Genomic DNA, 21,796 nt, shown 5'->3' with positions numbered 1-21,796 from the left:
AACCAGACGGTGCAAACCTTCCCCTCTCCGGCGTATTTGCTGTCCCTCTCCCTCCTGCAGGAACAAATCAGAACCCCCCCAATAATCCCTACCTGAGCTGGCTCCTCTGCACCCATGTCGCTCCCCTGTCCCATGGGAGGACGGGATGAACCGGAACGAAACGTGAGCGTCGTTCTGCAGCCTGGCCGGGCGAGAAGGGCCGTTGTGGAGGTTTAGGAACGGGCATTAGTTCATTTCACATCACGCTTCCCCCAGGCTCTTTCCCTGCAGAGCGAGATCCTAGATTCTGCCGTGCTGAGAAAATGCTCAGTCTCTTTATTACAGCAGAGACCTGGCCCCTCCTGCCAGGCTAAGCCCACAGACACATTTTTTAAAAACTCTTTTATCCCACGGACGCTTTCAGTCTTTCTGTCTCCTTTTCCCTGCACCCTCTCCATGCCTGTCTGCTAGGAAACTCTCATTCCTGGGTTGTTTGCTCCCCCATGGCTGGATTTGCTCCTGCAAATGGGAGGAGAAATGGGGTGGGGGGCTGTTTGTGTAGAGTCATTTTATAGTCCCTCACTGCCTGCCTGGGATTTCCCCATTGACTGCCTAGCACCCCCACCTGCCCTCCACCACGATCTGCCAGGCCATTTGCCTGGGACCCCCTCCTCCTCCCAGCAGGACCCCCTGACGCTTTACAGGAGGACCCCTCGCTCTGCGCCAGGGACCGCCCCACCACAGCTCTGTGCAATGGGCATGGCAATGGTCCCAAGAGCCAGCTGGGCAATCCCAGACAGACCCCTGGCACAGCACCAGGCAGCATCTAACCCCCTGCCCCACCTCCCCAAGACACCCCCCACCCCCACTGGTCTGCAGACAACAGGCCCCCAGTGATACCCACCTCCAGGACCCAGAGCCTTAGGGCTGGGCACATCAGAACTACCCCCCGAAACCCCAAACCCTCCAGAACCCACCAACCTGACTAGGGACCCCCCTGCCCAGCCACCCAGAGGCCTCCCCTTACCACAGTGCCCCTTCAGCTCCCACTGCAATCTCCCCACACAGACATGCACCCCCCCAGCAACAGTGTTCCCTCGCAGTGTCTGACAAGTGGATAGAAAGTTATCACCACCCCTTGCTGGCCAGTCACACAGGCAGGAGGAGCTCGGGGGGGACGCTTCTTTAACAGAAGGGAAGCCATGGAGGGCCAAAATAACTAAGAAAGTTCCATAATCTGTCACTAGCAAATAATGGCCACCGTGGATCCACCCCACAGGTGGCTACATCTTTGCACTGCGGGAAGCCACCCCTCACGGAGACCCTTTGTCATGGGGTTTGGGATACTTCTGGACCCACGCTGCACTCAGAGGGACCTCCCCATCCCATGCCAGCTGGAGAAAAGGAAAGGGTCCAGCCAACTCTCCTGTCACCAGCTGGGAACCACCGATCCCCCAAACAGGGGCAGGCCTCTGGCTTTGATGGGTTTTGAATATATGGCTAGTCTCTTATCAGCAAACATTTTTAACAGAGATAAAGGAGGGAAGAAATGATTCTCAAAGGAGAGGGAAAGATGATCATTTTTGCAGGGGGGTTAATTTCCCAACCAGGATGGAGAAGGACTCAGGGCGACAGGTTCCCCCCAAGGAAGGAGAAGTTGCTGGGATTTAGAGACATGGGGAACAGCCCCAAACCCGGGAGGATTTTTAATTGACATTTGATAATGACATAGTAAGAGGGAAACCTGAGATTTCAGATCAGTGTTCAGAAATGAAAGAGAAAGGGTGGAAATCTGAGGGACTTTGGATCCATTTATGCTAATGATAGAAAGGAAAGTGGAAAATGAGAGGGATTTTATCGCAGTCGTTGATAGGAGGTAAAAGCTGAGTGTATTTCCCACCTCTATTTGGTCAATGAATAGAGCGGAAATGGGCAACATTGGGAAACGTTATATATCCATATTCAGGAATCTGAGAAAAGATGTAAATCTGAGAGTTTCTTCGTAATTTATAATTACAGAGACAGGGAAAGCTCTCAGGGGCATATTCAATTAGAAGTAGACAACTAGAGTAAAAGTGGGGCAAACGTTGAGGGTATTTTGTTTCAATCTTTGAGACGTACAGAGAAAACGTGTCACAAACTACGCAACTGAGAACATCGGATAAACTCCAAGACCGGGGGGGGGGGGGGGATTTTATGTGGCTATTAAATAGCTAGCTGGAAAAGGGGGACCGTTTGTCATATAAAATCCAGCCTGTCCAATACATAAAGAGAAAGTGATGGTCCCCCCCACTGCCCCCATTCCCCTGGGCAGCAGGGAGCCCTCTGAGGGGCTGATTGAAGGGGGGGGGAGCTGGAGGGCTCCCTGGGGGAGGGAAGGGGGCGGCAGTGGGGGATGGGCAGGTGGGGGGCAGGTGGGGGCTGGGGGCAACGGTGCTGCGGTTGGGGGGCAGCAAGTGGGACTGGGAAGCCGGGATCGGGGGCAGCCCCAGGGGGGACACGGGCCCCTCCCTTCCCCGCCCCGGCAGAGACCCGGCGTCTCCTCCCACCTCCGAGAGACCCGACACGAGGCAGCTCCAGGGGGCGGGGCCTGGAGCAGCCCGGGGGTGGGGCAGCGCCTGGGGGCGGGGCCTGGAGCGGACCGGGGGCGGGGCAATTCCTGGGGGCGGGGCTCGGGCCCAGACCAGACGCTGCTGCTGCCCCCGTGGGACCCGGGAGCCCGGGCTGGGCAGCTGCGGCTCCCCCCTGGGGTCCCTGCTGGGTGGGGCCCGTCATTAACCCCTCCGTGCCCGGCCGGGGGGGGCTCTCTCCAGCCGGGACCAGCCCCCTGGGCAGCCCCGGGCTCTGCCCGCCCCCAGCCGGAGCCCCCCGATGAGCGGGAGACCCCGGTGGGGGGGGGGAGCGCTGGGCGCGGGGGGCAGGAAAGTGACTCTCTGCCCCCGGCCCCGGGGAGAAGCCTCGGAGCTGCCTCAGCCCCAGCGGAGCCGCCGCAGGCTGGGGGAGAAGAACAGAAAGTGAAGAGAGAAGGGGAAAAGAGAGCCCCCCCGTCCCCTCTTTGCCTCCCCCCTTCCACCCCACCATCCCGTCCAGGGGCATCCCGAGGTGGATGCAGATTATGCAGCTGTGTGGGGCACCCTGAACTCTGGGGCACCAAATTGCCCCACATTTCACGGTGCCCCTGGCAGCTGCCTGCTGCAGAAGTGGCCCCCCCCCCAGCTCCGGCAGCTAGCCCCATCCCCTGGCCAGCCCCCCGGCCCATGGGCTGCACCCACTGCCTGGGGCAGGGCTGTCCCGAGGCGGGCGTGGGGCCCGAGACAACACCCTCCACCCTGCCTCTTCGTCCTCTGCCCCCGGCCCAGCCCCATCCAACCTGTCCCCCCCCAAGCCTCTGCCCCCAGCCACGGATGCAGCCCGGAGGACGGGCAGGGGGCCTGCCCCGGCAGCAGGGGTCGGGCCGGACCCCACAGTCACCAGCAATGGTGGGACGTGGAGCGACCCGGCCCCAGCCCACTCCCCTGTGCCCCCTCCCAGCCTCCTCCCTCCGCTTCCCGCGGCTGGGGAGTGCGGGGGCAGTCCTTCCCCCTCCCGCAAGAGACCCGGCTGGGGTAGGGGGACCGGAGTGGGCTGGGGATGGGGCTGGGTCGCTCCGCGTCCTGCGGCCGCTGCCAGGCCCTCGCTCCTCCCCCGGGCTGCTCTGGGCCCCGTGAGGCCCCCCAAAGTGGCCCACCACACCTCCTTCCTCTCTGGCCCCACAGGGCTCTCGCGCAGCCCAGACCCTCCCTAGGGCGGGGGAGCAGGTGTTTGGGCTGCATAGGGCACCCTAGACAGTAGGGATGCCCCTGACCCCATCTCCCTGGGCTCCCTCTGTGCTGGTGCCATGGGGGTGACACTGGAGTTCGTGGGGTGGGGGGGGTTGACATTTCCCTTGTGAGGCCCCTCAGGCAGCACTGGGTCTCCCCTTTTTAGTGGGGGGAAGTTGGGCAGGAGGCAGAGGTGTTTCCCCGTAAAGGGCCATTTGGTTTTGGTGACTGGTTGTGGCCTCGGTCACGTGTCCCCGGACCCAGGGTCATGGGCCGTCTGTGGAACAGGGAAGCTCTGGCTTTCCCTGGGTGCTGTCGAGTGGTCGCCAAGCGGTCGACCGCAATCGCTGGTGGTCGAGCGGGGCTGCGGCTAAGGCAGGCTCCCTGCCTACCCCGGCCCCGCACTGCTCCCAGAAGCGGCCAGCACAGCCCTGCGGCCTTGTGGGGCGGGGGAGCGGGGGTCTCGGAGTGCTGCTCCTGCCTGTAAGCGCTGCCCCCGCAGCTCCCATTGGCTGGGAATGGGGACCCGTGGCCAATGGGAGCTGAGGGGGTGGTGCTGGCAGAGAGGGGCAGCGCACAGAGCCACGGGAGGGCGTTGGTCCCTTCCCCCAACCCCTGCCCTAGCGCGGTGAAAATGAGTGAGGGTGGGGGAGAGCGAGCAAAGGGGGGAGCGGGGCAGGGCTATGGGGGAAGGGGCGGGGTAGATCCTGGGTTGGCCTTCAATTCAAAAAGTGATCCTGAGCATCAAAAGTGTGGAGACCTCTGCTGCAGACTGAGAGCTCCTGGGAAAGGGCAGGGGTGGAGGGAGCAGGAGGAGGCAGGCAGAGACACGGGAGAAAAGAAAGGGCAGGGTGGAGAGAGAGACAGAGGCAGAGAACAAATAATTGAAGCAGAGCAGGTGTCCCAACTTCTTTTCGACAATGTAAAAGCCTGAACTTTGTTTCTAGCAATCCGAGTTCAACGATCAAGGGGATCCACACGTGCCTGATCTCCTCCCCCCTCCTCAATTTTTAGGATCACTTTTTATTTGGAAGCGTTTGGCTCAACCCTGATCTTCTCCTTCCCTAACTGTGTTGCAATCTGGGGTTTATTTTTATTTCGCCTCCCTTTTGTTCATGTCCTTATCGTTGGAACAGCAAAGGAATCTGCAGGAGAAAAAAAAAACAGACTCAAGATTTTATTTCCCCATCGTGCAGAAACATCAGACAAACATCTCCCACAGCTGGAATCGGAACACAATGTGACTGCAGTTAAACCAGTTCTGGACCCAGAAACAACAAACAGGAAGATCCATTGCTCAGGAATAAAAGACAGCTTGTTTTTCAGACAAGATTTTTGTTTCTTCCTGCTACACACAGAGGGACTGGATAGTGCTGATTGCAGACAAGACTCCAGGAGGACAAGGAACAAATTCAGGCCGTCAGTCGCCTGCAGGAGGGAGATGATGTTTTGACAGTGGTGGATGCCTCATCTTAAAGGCCTTTGTCTGCCTCCTTCAAGTGACTGTTTGGTACAGAAATGCAGCCCCTACTCCTGGGAGTCTCCTGTGGGGTGCCTGGCATTGGCCGCTGTCAGGAGACAGGATAGTGGGCTGCATGAACTGCTCTGACTCGGTATCTCTGCTCTTACGTTCCAACTGCTGTGTATGGAAGAGATGACCTTTCGGGCTCTACAGAACTGAAGAAGTGTTCTGGGTTAGCTCCAAAGCTTTTCTCTTTTACCAACAGAGGTTGGTCCTCTACCAGCTCTTACCCTCACCTGCCTTGTCTTTCTTGGACTCGAAAAACTCCTTTCTCTCAACTCCCTTTGGAGAGAAGTGAAGTTTTCCCTTTGGGAAACTTATCAGACTGAAGCAATTGTATTCATTGTGGCACTGGAATTGAAGGATTATTGAATATTATCAATAAATAAGTCTTAACCTGAGCTTCCGGTTTTCAAATTGGTTTTCCCAACTCAGTTCCCAGTTCTCTTCTAGAAAGGACTCCAGGATGCCTGCCCACCCCAGCAGACGTGGCACCTTAGAGACGAACCTAGACTCTGACAACTGGCAGGAGACCAGTCTGACAGTTCGAGTTCACAGTCAGAACAGTCTGGCTACAATCAAAACAACATTCAAAGCATACAGTTACAACAGAAAGAAAAGGAGGACTTGTGGCACCTTAGAGACGAACAAATTTGCTGGCACATGATGGCACATACCACATTGGTAGATGTGCAGGTGAGCGAGATTGACAGAGCCGGAAGAGTACCCAGAAATCACCTACTACAGGACAGGCCCAACAAAGAAAATAACAGAACGCCACTAGCCGTCACCTTCAGCCCCCAACTAAAACCCCTCCAGCGCATCATCAAGGATCTACAACCTATCCTGAAGGATGACCCATCACTCTCACAGATCTTGGGAGACAGGCCAGTCCTTGCTTACAGACAACTCCCCAACCTGAAGCAAATACTCACCAGCAACCACACACCACACAACAAAAACACTAACCCAGGAACCTATCCCTGCAACAAAGCGCGTTGCCAACTGTGTCCACATATCTATTCAGGGGACACCATCCTAGGGCCTAATCACATCAGCCACACTATCAGAGGCTTGTTCACCTGCACATCCACCAATGTGATATATGCCAGCAATGCCCCTCTGCCATGTACATTAGCTAAACCGGACAGTCTCTCCGTAAAAGAATAAATGGACACAAATCAGACGTCAAGAATTATAACATTCAAAAACCAGTCGGAGAACACTTCAATCTCTCTGGTCACTCGATTAGAGACCTAAAAGTGGCAATTCTTCAATTAAAAAACTTCAAAAACAAACTCCAACGAGAGACTGCTGAATTGGAATTAATTTGCAAACCAGATACAATTAACTTAGGCTTGAAAAAAGACTGGGAGTGGATGAGTCATTACACAATGTAAAACTATTTCCCCATGTTTATTCCCCCCTCCTACTGTTCCTCACACATTCTTGTCAACTGCTGGAAATGGCCCACCTTGATTATCACTACAAAAGGGTTTTTTCTCTCCTGCTGGTAATAGCTCACCTAAGCTGATCACTCTGGTTACAATGTGTATGGTAACCCCCATTGTTTCATGCTCTCTGTGTATATAAATCTCCCCACTGTATTTTCCACTGCATGCATCAGATGAAGTGAGCTGTAGCTCACGAAAGCTTATGCTCAAATAAATTGGTTAGTCTCTAAGGTGCCACAAGTCCTCCTTTTGTTTTTATGAATACAGACGAACACAGCTGGGACTCTGAAACCAGTTAAATTGAAGTTATTTTTCCCTCCCAGTTTCCCCTTAATTGCTATAATTAGCATTGCCCAGGCTTCCCTGTTCGAGGGTTAACAGGATCACTAACCTGCTGCAAAATGCTTCAGAGTTAGGGACGGCAACCTGCTTTCTGCTCCTGGGCTCAGCTTCTCCCAGCTCACACAGGGCAAAGCAGCTGCCCTGACTGCTCGCCCTCCTGTCGTCTGAGTCCAGCACCAGGGAACCCATGGGCGCAGACCCAAAACCACCGAAACCACTTCCGGAAGCTTCTGCATGGGGAGTGCTTAATCTGCCTAGCAACAATGACCCAGACCAGATCACTCCTACCTCCCACCAACTGGTCTCTTAAAGAGAGAGCTCCCGATTAGGCACAGGGCTTACATGTTACTAATTATTTATACGAAATATAGGGCTTAACTGCTAAAATCGGTACCCACAACAATCCTCTGTGAGAAGGTGCGTGGCTCTCCCCTGCTGAGTTCTCTGTTTCAGCAAATGAGTTCGTAACAGACGATTGACCCAAGGTTCTTCCTTTCCCTGTGACAGCAATTCCACTTTTGTTAACTGTCTGAAAGCACGAGCTTCATCCACCGCCATATCTTTTTTCACGTAACATAACAAACGAAAATAGAATAAAATGAAACCAAAATGAAGCGGAAAGGCAGGTCTATGCAAACACATTGAGCGTCTTAAGCTTTTATGTTCGGTTCTGCTTGGCGGCAACAAGAGAAACCTGTTGAAATTGGTTAGTTTTAACATTTTGCGGCAAAACCAGACATACTATATCCTGTAATATTTTGGACATTTTGGCTGTAACATACTTCTAGCTATATTTTAGTATATAAGAAAGGTGCAAACAAGTTTGTAAACCCCCCCCAAAAGAAACTGGCATTTTCTTAGTATCAGCTTTTGATTAATGTCGATGTTTCTCCTTACGGTTTTTCTTTGAATAAACCCCTGCGGCCCCGGTGATTAGTAAAAGAGAACCCTTTTCGTTTGCAATTGCATTATCTCTTGAGGCAGAGAAAGCGTTTCTGGAAGAGAAACCTACCTCCACTCATCGCTCTTTGAAAAACTGGAGCCGAGAGGAGTGGGACTGTGGACTGGCACTGTGATGGGAATCATTGGTGGGGGAGGGGGATTTCTAACCCGGTTAAAAATTGGAGACCCCAACACTTCTGCATTCCAGGCACACTTGTGGGGGTCCACGGCTGCACCGGAGAAACGGGCTGGTCAGTGGTGGGCATGCTGCTTCATACCTCACTCAGGGTCGGAACTGGTCTGTGCAAGCGAAAAGGACAGAGAGGCCTCAGATTGCAATAATCCCGTGCAGATAAACCAGGCTTGTCCACCCTCTATCCTGGCACAGCAGGGAAGGTTAGATTTGGAAAACGGTCAGATTCATAAACAAACCCCTTTTCATGCTGACAAACCAAAACAAAGCTGGGACACGCCCAGAAGGGGAACGGCCCTCTCGGCGTCCATGTCGGATGCTCCTTGAGAACGGCTGGCTCCCGCAAATGTCCCCTTTTGCTGCCTCCAGGCCGCTCCCCTTGGCTTCAAAGTGCTGACCTACAGGACGGGCGACCATGGGGGCAGCACCACAAAACCCCACGTCGGAGCAGGAACTCCGGGGCCACAGGCTTAATCCTCCAGTCCCACCGCAAAATCTTCAGCCGGGCCCTTGTCGCGCCCCTCCTGCCTCTGCCTGAGTGGCGAGGGAGACCCCACGAGACGCGCAGGCTCCACCTTCCTTCCCACCCGCTGCCATGTAGACGGTGCCCAGCTCTTTGCCTCTGGCAGCCCCTGCCAGGGAAGCCTGGCCACGCGGCCCGAGCCTGAGCGGCAGCCACAGTCCCTCCTCCCGCGGCTGGCCGAGCGCGGCGCAATGGGGGCCAAGGCCAGGCTGAGCTGGAAGGCCCCTGCCAGCCAGACCGAGCTGAGCGATATCCTGCGAGCCTCGCTCGCGTGTCCCCACAGCAGCTGCCTGCCTCTCTGGGCAGGAGAAGGGGACAAAGAAGCACCGACGCCTCAGGCCGGGGGATGAGGCACTGCCCTCCCATGGCAGCGCCCTTCGACTTCAGCCCCGCCAGCGAGGAGTGCTGGGGACCTTCCGAGCAGGATTCGGCCTCAGCAAGTCCCTGACCCCAGGGGCCAGGCTCCTGTCTCTCTGCAGTTTTTCAAAGAGCGATGAGTGGAGCTAGGTTTCTCTTCCAGAAACGCTTTCTCTGCCTCAAGAGATAATGCAATTGCAAATGAAAAGGGTTCTCTTTTACTAATCACTGGGGCCACGGGGGTTTATTCAAAGAAAAACCGTAAGGAGAAACATCGACATTAATCAAAAGCTGATACTTAGAAAATGCCAGTTTCTTTTTGGGGGGGTTACAAACTTGTTTGCACCTTTCTTAAATATTAAAATATAGCTAGAAGTATGTTACAGCCAAAATGTCCAAAATATTACAGGGTATAGTATGTCTGGTTTTGCCGCAAAATGTTAAAACTAACCAATTTCAACAGGTTTCTCTTGTCGCCAAGCAGAACCGAACATAAGAGCTTAATACCCTCAATGTGTTTGCATAGACCTGCCTTTCCGCTTCATTTGGGTTTCATTTTATTCTATTTTCGTTTGTTATGTTACGTGAAAAAGACATGGCGGTGGCTGAAGCTCGTGCTTTCAGACAGTTAACAAAAGTGGAATTGGTGTCACAGGGAAAGGAAGAACCTTGGGTCAATCGTCTGTAACGAACTCATTTGCTGAAACAGAGAACTCAGCAGGGGAGAGCCACGCACCTCCTTACAGAGGATTGTTGTGGGTACCGATTTTAGCAGTTAAGCCCTATATTTCATATAAATTATTAGTAACATGTAAGCCATGTGCCTAATCGGGAGCTCTCTCTTTAAGAGACCAGTTGGTGGGAGGTAGGAGTGATCTGGTCTGGGTCATTGTTGCTAGGCAGATTAAGCACTCCCCATCCAGAAGCTTCCGGAAGTGGGTTCAGTGGTTTTGGGTCTGCGCCAATGGGTTCCCTGGTGCTGGACTCAGGCTGCAGTCAAAGAATCGCAGGGTGGGACGGGATCTCAGGAGATCATCTAGTCCAAGCCCCTGCTCCAAGCAATCCCCAATTTTTGCCCGGGTCCCTTGTGGGAGGGGGAAGGACTGCCCCCGCACTCCCCAGCCGCGGGAAGCGGAGGGAGGCGGCTGGCAGAGGGCACAGGGGAGTGGGCTGGGGCGGGGTCGCTCCACGTCCCACCATTGCTGGTGACTGCGGGGTCCGGCCCAACCCCTGCTGCCGGGGCAGGCCCCCTGCCCGTCCTCCGGGCTGCGTCCGTGGCTGGGGGCAGAGGCTTGGCGGGGGACAGGTTGGATGGGGCTGGGCCGGGGACAGAGGACGAAGAGGCAGGGTGGAGGGTGTTGTCTCGGGCCCCACGCCCCCCTCGGGACAGCCCTGCCCCAGGCAGTGGGTGCAGCCCACGGGCCGGGGGGCTGGCCAGGGGATGGGGCTGGCTGCCGGAGCGGGGGGGGCCACATCTGCAGCAGGCAGCTGCCAGGGGCCACGTGAAATGTGGGGCAATTTGGTGCCCCAGAGTTCAGGGTGCCCCACAGCGCTGCATATTCTGCATCCGCCTCGGGATGCCCCTGGACGGGACGTTGGGGCGGAAGGGGGGAGGCAGAGAGGGGACGGGGGGGCTCTCTTTTCCCCTTCTCTCTTCACTTTCTGTTCTTCTCCCCCAGCCTGCGGCGGCTCCGCTGGGGCTGAGGCAGCTCCGAGGCTTCTCCCCGGAGCCGGGGGCAGAGAGTCACATTCCTGCCCCCGCCCCAGTGCTCCCCCCGCACCGGGGTCTCCCGCTCACTGGGGGGCTCCGGCTGGGGGCGGGCAGAGCCCGGGGCTGCCCAGGGGGCGGGTCCCGGCTGGAGAAAGCCCCCCCCGGCCGGGCACGGAGGGGTTAATGACGGGCCCCCCCAGCAGGGACCCCAGGGGGGAGCCGCAGCTGCCCAGCCCGGGCTCCCGGGTCCCACGGGGGCAGCAGCAGCGTCTGGTCTGGGCCTGAGCCCCGCCCCCAGGAACTGCCCCGCCCCCGGTCAGCTCCAGGCCACGCCCCCAGGCGCTGCCCCGCCCCCGGTCTGCTCCAGGCCCCGCCCCCAGGCGCTGCCCCGCCCCCGGGCTGCACCAGGCCCCGCCCCCAGGAACTGCCCCGCCCCCGGGCTGCTCCAGGCCCCGCCCCCTGGAGCTGCCTCGTGTCGGGTCTCTCGGAGGAGCAGCTGCGGCTCCCCCCTGGGGTCTGTGCTGGGGGGGGGCTCGTCATTGCCCCCCCCGTGCCCGGCCGGGGGGGGCTTTCTCCAGCTGGGACCAGCCCCGGGCTCTGCCCGCCCCCGCCCCGGTGAGTGGGAGACCCCGGGGGGGGCAGCAGGCTGGAATTGGGGGGGGGGCAGAGACTGGGGCCCGGCGGGGGGGGTCCCTTGAGGGGTGAGGGGGGGGAGAAGCCGGAGTTGCGGGGGGGGGTTGAACTGTCTCTGTGCAGCCAGGAAATTCCCCGGGAGGGGGGAGTGGGGGGGGATTTAATTGGATCCTGTCCCTGTTTGTGCCCCTTCCCCCCCCCGGCACAAATGCCCCCCAGTTCTCCCCTTTTCTCTCTCAGTAGCTCCCACGTGGCTGTAAACTCCCCCCTCCCCCCCCACTGATCCGCTCTCTCGTCTCCGCTGATCCCCCCCCATCTCTCCCATTTAAACTCTCTTCCCGTGGGTTTGATCCGCAGCGATTTGTCCCGGTGTCGGGGGAAGTTGTAGCCCGGATCCGTCCCCCAACCTGGCTGCCCCCGGCGTGGGGGTGGGAGGAGACGCCGGGTCTCTGCCGGGGCGGGGAAGGGAGGGGCCCGTGTCCCCCCTGGGGCTGCCCCCGATCCCGGCTTCCCAGTCCCACTTGCTGCCCCCCAACTGCAGCAACGTTGCCCCCAGCCCCCACCTGCCCCCCACCTGCCCATCCCCCACTGCTGCCCCCTCCCCTCCCCCAGGGAGCCCTCCAGCTCCCCCGCCCCTGCCCTCTTCAATCAGCCCCTCAGAGGGCTCCCTGCTGCCCAGGTGAAGGGGGGCAGTGGGGGGGACCATCACTTTCTCTTTATGTATTGGACAGGCTGGATTTTATATGACAAACGGTCCCCCTTTTCCAGCTAGCTATTTAATAGCCACATAAAATCCCCCCTCCCGCCCCCGGTCTTGGTGTTTATCCCATGTTCTCAGTTGCGTAGTTTGTGACACGTTTTCTCTGTACGTCTCAAAGATTGAAACAAAATACCCTCAACGTTTGCCCCACTTTTACTCTAGTTGTCTACTTCTAATTGAATATGCCCCTGAGAGCTTTCCCTGTCTCTGTAATTATAAATTACGAAGAAACTCTCAGATTTACACCTTTTCTCAGATTCCTGAATATGGATCTAAAACGTTTGCCAATGTTGCCCATTTCCGCTCTATTCATTGACCAAATAGTGGTGGGAAATACACTCAGCTTTTACCTCCTATCAACGACTGCTATAAAATCCCTCTCATTTTCCACTTTCCTTTCTATGATTTGCATAAATGGATCCAAAGTCCCTCAGATTTCCACCCTTTCTCTTTCATTTCTGAACACTGATCTCAATCTCAGGTTTCCCTCTTACTATGTCATTATGAAATGTCAATTAAAAATCCTCCCGGGTTTGGGGCTGTTCCCCATGTCTCTAAATCCCAGCAACTTCTCCTTCCTTGGGGGGAACCTGTCGCCCTGAGTCCTTCCCCATCCTGGTTGGGAAATTAACCCCCCTGCAACAATGATCATCTTTCCCTCTCTTTTGAGAATCATTTGTTCCCTCCTTTATCTCTGTTAAAAATGTTTGCTGATAAGAGACTAGCCATATATTCAAAACCCATCAAAGCCAGAGGCCTCCCCCTGTTTGGGGGATCGGTGGTTCCCAGCTGGTAACAGGAGAGTTGGCTGGACCCTTTCCTTTTCTCCAGCTGGCATGGGATGGGGAGGTCCCTCTGAGTGCAGTGTGGGTCCAGAAGTATCCCAAACCCCATGACAAAGGGTCTCCGTGAGGGGTGGCTTCCCGCAGTGCAAAGATGTAGCCACCTGTGGGGTGGATCCACGGTGGCCATTATTTGCTAGTGACAGAGTATGGAACTTTCTTACTTATTTTGGCCCTCCATGGCTTCCCTTCTGTTAAAGAAGCGTCCCCCCGAGCTCCCCCTGCCTGTGTGACTGGCCAGCAAGGGGTGGTGATAACTTTCTATCCACTTGTCAGACACTGCGAGGGAACACTGTTGCTGGGGGGGTGCATGTCTGTGTGGGGAGATTGCAGCGGGAGCTGAAGGGGCACTGTGGTAAGGGGAGGCCTCTGGGTGGCTGGGCAGGGGGGACCCTAGTCAGGTTGGTGGGTTCTGGAGGGTTTGGGGTTTCGGGGGGTAGTTCTGATGTGCCCAGCCCTAAGGCTCTGGGTCCTGGAGGTGGGTATCACTGGGGGCCTGTTGTCTGCAGACCAGTGGGGGTGGGGGGTGTCTTGGGGAGGTGGGGCAGGGGGTTAGATGCTGCCTGGTGCTGTGCCAGGGGCTCTGTCTGGGATTGCCCAGCTGGCTCTTGGGACCATTGCCATGCCCAGTGCCCAGAGCTGTGGTGGGGCGGTCCCTGGCGCAGAGCGAGGGGTCCTCCTGTAAAGCGTCAGGGGGTCCTGCTGGGAGGAGGAGGGGGTCCCAGGCAAATGGCCTGGCAGATCGTGGTGGAGGGCAGGTGGGGGTGCTAGGCAGTCAATGGGGAAATCCCAGGCAGGCAGTGAGGGACTATACAATGACTCTACACAAACAGCCCCCCACCCCATTTCTCCTCCCATTTGCAGGAGCAAATCCAGCCATGGGGGAGCAAACAACCCAGGAATGAGAGTTTCCTAGCAGACAGGCATGGAGAGGGCACAGGGAAAAGGAGACAGAGAGACTGAAAGGGTCCATGGGATAAAAGAGTTTTTAAAAAATGTGTCTGTGGGCTTAGCCTGGCAGGAGGGGCCAGGTCTCTGCTGTAATAAAGAGACTGAGCATTTTCTCAGCACGGCAGAATCTAGGATCTCGCTCTGCAGGGAAAGAGCCTGGGGGAAGCGTGATGTGAAATGAACTAATGCCCGTTCCTAAACCTCCACAACGGCCCTTCTCGCCCGGCCAGGCTGCAGAACGACGCTCACGTTTCGTTCCGGTTCATCCCGTCCTCCATGGTACAGGGGAGCGACATGGGTGCAGAGGAGCCAGCTCAGGTAGGGATTATTGGGGGGGTTCTGATTTGTTCCTGCAGGAGGGTGAGGGACAGCAAATACGCCGGAGAGGGGAAGGTTTGCACCGTCTGGTTTGGAGGTTGGAGCGGGGCAGGAAATGCACAGGGTGGAGAAAGGGAGGAGGCCAGGGGGTGGCAGACCTGCTGGGAGTTGTTTAATAAGTGGCCTAGATTTGAGGAAGAGACCCATGAGGTTGGGAGGTGGAAATGCTCCAATTTGGTGAACAGAAAATAACCGAGCTACATGGGGCTGGGAAAAAGGCCCAGACTCCTAGTGCTGGAGCCTGAGCCAGCGAACGAGCGGGTGCCTTGAAATATGAAGGGGGCAGCCACCAGTCAGGCTTAGGGGAGATTCCCCTGCCTCATATCCAGCTCCTGACAAGGAGGAGGGTGTTGGGCTTCCGACAAGAGATCTCTCTCTGGACCTTGCTCGGGGCAGCATCTCCTGTATCAGTCTGTGGCTAGTAGGTGTGTGATGGATCTGCTGGGAGAGAGGAGGGGCTCTCTCTTCGTCCCTCACCCTGGTGTTTCCTGGGTGCTCTGAGCGGGGTGTGGGTGGGCCTCTGTTGACTGCGATCCACCCAGAGTTTCCGTTTGATTGGCTCCTCTCCCCCACGAATAGTGGGGCTGTGAGTGGGGCAGCAGATCCTGAGTGTGGGGCTCTTGCTCTTTCAGGGGCCGGTGACCTTCGAGGAGGTGGCTGTGTATTTCACCAGGGAAGAGGGGGCTCTGCTGGACCCCGCTCAGAGAGCCCTCTACAGAGACGTCATGCAGGAGACCTATGAGACTGTGACCTCGCTGGGTAAGGGTTCCTGTCCCCTCGGTTCTTGGAGGGGGAAATGAAGAGATGAGGTTCACCCCACCCCTGAAATGCCACCTCTGCTCTGTCCTGTTCCAGCATCACCCCAGCATGCCAGTGACACACACACGACCAGAGACCCTCCCCGGCTGCAGAACACTGTGGGGACAGAGCACAGGGGCAGTACCGCACAGTGTCCAATATCTCCTGTTTGCACAAGTAAAACTGGGGGGGTTAGGTCCAGCATAACGAACAGAAGCTTCCTACCCCGGCCTTCTCTCAAACCCTGAGCCTTCTCCACCCAGACCAGAATGTGCTTGGGGTGTAAGAAGCAGGCTGCTGGAGTCAGGGCTGCTGGTCCAGGGTTACTGATCACACAGACACTCGGGGCGTCCTTGAATGCTGGCTGGGGGAATCTAGACAAGGGAGCTCCAGCATCAGAACATTGAAACTCACCCAGGACTACAGATGACACAACTCCTCACCGCTCCGGATTGCCCCCGTGCATGGGAAAATGGCCTAGGTTGCTGGTGAAAATCCTTGAGACCTGGAGAGTTGCTCCCCCCATCCCCATGTGCAATAGCCACAATCTCTCTTCTCTGCAGACTTGGTTTTTTGAGTCCCTCATTCCTGAAGTCACATGACCCCGATTCTAATTCTTATTTTTCACATTCTGCTTTTCTAGACTTTTTAGAGTCTGTTGCTTCTGAATGCTAGTTTCTAATTTCCCAGTGTTCTCCACACCCAGGGATTTTCCTACTCCCTCCCATTGCACTGGACTCACTAGGTTCCCTAGTATTTAAAAACGGCCACACTGGGACAGACCAAAGGTGCATCTAGCCCAGTGTCCTGTCTTCCGACAGTGACCAGTGCCAGGTGTCCCAGAGGGAATGAACAGAACAGAGAATCATGAAGTGATTCCTCTCCTGTCACCCATTCACAGCTTACGACAAACAGAAGTTAGGGACACCATCCCTGCCCATCCTGGCTCATAACCATTCACGGACCTGTCCTCGATAGATTTCTCATGGTGGTTTTTTTTTTTTTTTTTTTGTAACCCTATTATAATCTTGGCCTTCACAATGTCCTCTGGCAAGGAGTTCCCCAGGTTGACTGTGCGTTGTGTGAAGAAATACTTCCTTTTGTTTCTTTTAAACCTGCTGCCTAATAATTTCATTGGGTGATTCCTAGTCCTTGGGTTATGAGAAGGAGTAAGTAACACTTCCTTATCTACTTTCTCCACAGCAGTCTTGATTTTATCGACCTCTCTCATATCCCCCCTTTGCCTCTTTTCCAAGCTGAAAAGTCCCAGTCTTTTTCATCTTTCCCCATACAGAAGAGTTTCATACCTGTAATCATTTGGGTTGCCCTTTTCTGAACCTTTTCCAATTCCAAGATATCTTTTTTTGAGATGGGGCAACCACATCTGCATGCTGTATTCGAGATGTGGGTGTACCATGGGTTTATATAGAGGCGATATGATATTTTCTGTCTTATTATCTATCCATTTCAGAATGATTCCCAACGTTCTCTTTGCTTTTTGACTGCCGTGGCACACTGAGTTGATGTTTTCAGAGAACTGTGCACAGTGACTCCAAGATCCCTCTGTTGAGTGGAAACAGCTCATTTAGACCCCATCATTTTATATGTGTAGCTGGGATTATGTTTTCCAGTGGGCTGCAGTATGGTGCTATCCTGACATCTAGTACTGCTGAGATCCTGCATTCAGTGATATCCCTGCCCTTCCTGTTCCCTTTCTCATAAAACAAGAAGAGCATCCACATGCGTATTTACCTTCATTCCTTCAGCGGTCCTCATGAGAATCCCTGATCGGTTCCAAAGTGTATTAAAACCTTTCTTAAAGGGTTAACTCTTGGTGGTTATCAGGTCCTGTGAGTTTGTAGCCCAGAAAGACCCCCCTCAGTCAGCTCAAACTCAGCTGTTTATCCCCCAAAAATCTGTTGTCTTCAGTCTCCTGAATGAGGGGAAATCTGTCACTACCCCTTTCTGCGTTGGGTAAAGCTTCAAAAGGTGGAGCTCTGCATAACTAGCCTTGAGATCTGGCATTCATCACCCCGTAGTGATACCAGATTGCACAGGAAACCCATCCCGCAGCCCTTCCTGGTATCATCTGGCGCATCTCGGCATCATAGTCTGTGAAGAATTCATGCTTTCAAGGGCTGGCTTAGATATACAGATAACAGTCCTAATTAGGGCAAGAGTCTGCAGGCAATGAAAAGAGGGTAATTGACAAACGTGAGCAATATCTAATCCTTTAAAGCCTGAAAGTGCCTTGGGGGGAGGGACAGGAGCCAGCTGTGTGGGGGAGGTGGGGCCCAGACATTGAGAGCCTCGAGCCAGCTGTGCGCTGGAGAGACGGGGCATGAACCAGCTGTGTGCAGGGGAGATGAGCAGGGGAGAGGTGCTGTGGACACGGCCGGGAGCAGGTGTGAGTGCCGTCCTCTCTGCAGCATGATGAGAGAGCCTGGCGTCCCACTGCTGATCCCAGACTTGTATGAGGAGGGAAGAAATTGGCAGCAAGTCTCGACCGCAGCCAGCCTGTGCCCTGGGGAGGAGTCGGGTGTCTCCAGGGAGAAATCTGGGGGGTTGTGACCCTGCATGCCCCACCCACCCTCTGATCAGCAATTCCAGTTATTAACGGTGATTCCAGAAACGAAGAGTAATTTCGGGAAAAAATGCAGTCCTAGCGACAATTTCCGGAAAACACTGGCCCTAGTCGTAACATTCAATCCGATAGTCTCAAGATATAGGCCTGTGTTGATCAGATCTGTCGCTCTGCCTTCACGGAGTTCACTCTGCTGGTGGGTTCTACCCCTTCCCCCATTCTGTGTCTGCCTTGTCTATTTAGATTGAAACTTCTTCAGGGCACGGGCCATCAACTCTTCTCGGTTTGTACTGTGCCTAGCAAAATGAGGACCCACTGTTAGTTGGCCCTTAGGCACTAAAGTAATGAATATGATTTATAATAATCATCTCCTGACACTTTGAGCCAAGGAAGCCGGCCTTGGGATGTTACTACTTAAAAATGAGCTGGGCTTAAAAGCATGGAATATTCTTTGTGACAAGTATCCCACAAATTCCACTGACCTCCCTTGGTTTCTTTGCCTTGAGCAGGGTTTCCAGTTTCCAGAACTGATGTCATCTCGCAGCTGGAACGAGGGGTGGAGCCGTGGGTCCCAGACCTTCGTGGCTTTGAGAAAAAAGTGCTCCCGAGAGCTGCCTTCTCAGGTGAGGCATTGGTTAAACCAACCCCAAAACTGTCGGTGAATACAGGAAACATTTGGGATGCCCTACAAAGACCTTGTGAGCTCTCCAAGTTGAGGATTGTTCCCTGCAGATGTGGAATCATTTGGCAGAGGTCACTCATGGCTTCCCACCTATCCTGACTGACAACTGGCAGCAGGTCCCTCCCCAATCTCGCTGTCCCCTGAGATTTCTTCTGAGATACGGACCCAGAACTGATCCCTTCCTTTCTCTCCTCTGGGGAAGGTTTAAGGGAAAATCAGCTCCTGATAGGCTTGATCTGTCCTGTACACATTTTGGTTTCTTCATCCCTTTTTCCACTCTTGTCTCTGAGATTTCCTTTCTCTCTGGCACAGGCAGAGACTTACGTCTGGATTCTCTCTGTCTCCCATCAGGTGTTGGGATGGTGAGTGAAAACGAGGAGGAACCCCAGCAGGAAGATGCTGAGCGAGTAGAAGCACATGGGATGTTCTCAGGAAGGTCCAAAGGGAATGATTCTGGGAGCTATGCACGCCCAGAAAAAACAAAAGGCTGTGAGAGTCAGCAGAGGCCAGAGGAAAACTTCAGTAGCCAGTCAGACCTTATTACACGTGAGAGAATGAACTTGGAAGGAACACGCTACACATGCCTTGAGTGTGGGAAAAGCTTCAAAGGGAGCTCTGACCTTCTCACACATCAGAGAATCCACACGGGTGAGAAACCTTACGCATGCAGTGTGTGTGGGAAATGCTTCAAGCGGAGCTCACACCTCATTGCACATAAGAGAATCCACATAGATGAGAAACCTTATGGCTGCCCTGAGTGTGGGAAACACTTCAAGCAGAGCTCACACCTTATTACACATCGGAAAATCCACACGGGTGAGAAACCTTATGGATGCCCTGAGTGTGGGAAACACTTCATTGACAGTTCATCCCTCCTCTCACATCAGCGAATCCACACAGGAGAGAGGCCCTACACATGCTCTGAGTGTGAGAAAAGCTTCAATCAGAGCTCTACCCTAATCACACATCAGAGAACGCACACAGGAGAGACCCCCTACATGTGCTCTGAGTGCGGGAAAAGCTTTAATCAGAGCTCTGTACTGAGCACACATAGAAGAATCCACACGGGTGAGAAACCTTATGGATGCTCTGAGTGTGGGAAACGCTTCAATCGGAGCTCATACCTTATCATACATCGGAGAATCCATATGGGTGAGAAACCTTATGGATGCCGTGAGTGTGGGAAACACTTCAATCAAAGCTCAGCCCTTATCACACATCAGTGAATCCACACAGGAGAGACGCCCTACACATGCTCTGAGTGTGGGAAAAGCTTCAATCAGCGCTCAACCCTTATTAGACATCAGAAAATCCACATGGGAGTGATCTGTAACAAATGCCTTGACTAGGGCTGGCCAAAGGTGGTTTTTTTAAAAAAAATCACATTTGCTAATTCCCACTCAGTGATCTGAGCCCCATCTTCACCGTGGTTACTCAGCTCCCGCAGATGAGTTGCCTGCTTCTGCCTTTTGCAGCTCACCCTTCTTTGGGGTCAGTCCTGTGATCTTTTCTACCAACTCCTTTCCTTTTGAGTCGAAGGAGCGTGTGTCCCTCCAGTCAGGAATGTTCATCAGCTCCAGGTGGGGGAGAGAGGTTTGTTCCCAACAAGCTACTCTGAGTCAAAAACTACCCGTGCCGTACATCCTCTAGGACTGCACATGGCGTCGGCTGCTCAAGTTAGTGATCTTCGTGTTAAAAGACAACTACAGTTGTCGTGCAGATGCAGCCGAGGTGCAGTGGTTGGCATTAGCTTTCCCCTTGACCTGACCTAAACTCCGTCACTTTTCCTAGTCTAAACAAACCCTGAGCATCACAGTTATACTGTTCCCCCATTTAAAAACAATTGTTAGTCATCAAGTTCCCCCACCAGGAACATATTGTTTCATTCCCAGTTGTCACAGTTCATCAGAGCACTGTTGCTTCAGGTTTTCCTGAAGGCGGATATTTTTACTACTGTTTTCCTCCCTTTAAAATATATTGAAGTATAGCAAAGAGCAGGAACAGGGAAGGGATAGAGAAAAATGTCTTTTCCCCTCTGTAACAACAGAAGAACATCGGGTAAATCAGAGGGATTCTCCGTCGCCATCCCAATCCCCCTGTTGTTCAATTGGTAAGGTCAATATTTCCCGAAGGGGCTGGGAAGAGGATTCCCTAGTAAATGATTTGGAACTAAGCCAAACACCCATTCATTTGCCTCCCAAAGCAGTTGTGGCCCATGCCCTGCAGGAGGTTGCTCCTGAAGATCTCCCCTTCCTAATCAGGTGCATGTTGCCTATTTGGGAAATGCAATCCCTATCTAGGTAGAGATGGGAAAAATGGAAGTGACATTTCTGTTCAGCTCACTCCTGGGACATGCTGTAAATGTGTAGGAAATGAAATCCATGAGGAATGTGATGGAGCTGCAGAAAGACACCTATTTTGAGTAGATACCTGACATTTGGTGTCTTACAGGGATTCTAAGCCGCACCTGAATTTAGTCCCTTATTTAAATCTGTGCCACCAGATTAAAGAAACAAAAGGGCATATTTGGGGGAGTTATACCTCAGTATCGCTGCTGGTATGTTGTGTGGTTGGTGAAGAATTCTACCCCAGAGAAGTGTAAAATTGCTACAACTCAGGTCAAAGATTTGACAAGAACTCAGGTAGAAATGACAGGTACGAGTGGTTGATTTTCACCCCAGAGATGGACGCTCTGGTGACCTGTGGCCGAGGTAAACTGTTTTTAGAACGCTGCTCCCTAGTGAAGTGGCATTGCTCACACTTCTACAGGATGCCGTGATGAAACTGGGAACAACTGTCTTCTACCATTTGGATCCAAAGTTTCCTGAAGCACAGAGACAAACAGCTGATTCCTTCAGAGCCATCCCATGCCTATGGGTCCCAAAGTGGCTGCCTTGCTGGACAAGAAGCACTTCCGTGTTGGTTAAATGATGGTAGCCAATGAGGGAATGTAACAGATTCCAAGTTCAGACTGCAGGATACATGAATGCTGAGTCCAGAGTCTGTGGTTTGGTCTCTTAGTTTTGCTCTTGAGTCTAATGCCTTTGTCTCACTTCTCCGCCTCCTGCTACTCTGAAAGATTAGAAAGTGTGAAAGTAGAGCACAGGTGGTTTTTCTCACGATGCAGCCTTCCCACGTAGTGTGAGACCCCTTCCACCCACACTTCTGGGAGAAGACCCAGGGAGAAATGAAGCCTCAGAAATGGAAGGCTCCTAGGTTACGGTAGAATGTGACTTCACACAGAGCTCACTGGGTGAAAATGGGAATTAAGAGAAAACTGCCCTAAAGGTTTATAGTTTGTAATCTTTGAATAAATTGTTACCAGCAACAAGAAAATTACACATG

General features: G+C 54.0%; 1 protein-coding gene and 1 pseudogene across 1 annotated transcript in view; one reads left to right on the top strand and one right to left on the bottom strand.

Annotated features, from left to right (window-relative positions):
* The window catches only part of LOC141978798 (uncharacterized), a 157,521-nt gene that overhangs the window by 5,714 nt on the left and 130,011 nt on the right, over window positions 1–21,796 (bottom strand). The window lies entirely within an intron of this gene.
* On the top strand, window positions 146–19,800 carry LOC141978750 (uncharacterized; annotated as a pseudogene).

Source organism: Natator depressus, chromosome 28 (genome assembly GCF_965152275.1).
Source record: "Natator depressus isolate rNatDep1 chromosome 28, rNatDep2.hap1, whole genome shotgun sequence".
NCBI classification, from domain to species: domain Eukaryota; kingdom Metazoa; phylum Chordata; order Testudines; family Cheloniidae; genus Natator; species Natator depressus.
Note: the sequence above shows the minus strand (reverse complement) of the source record. Positions and strands in the feature narration are given on the sequence as shown.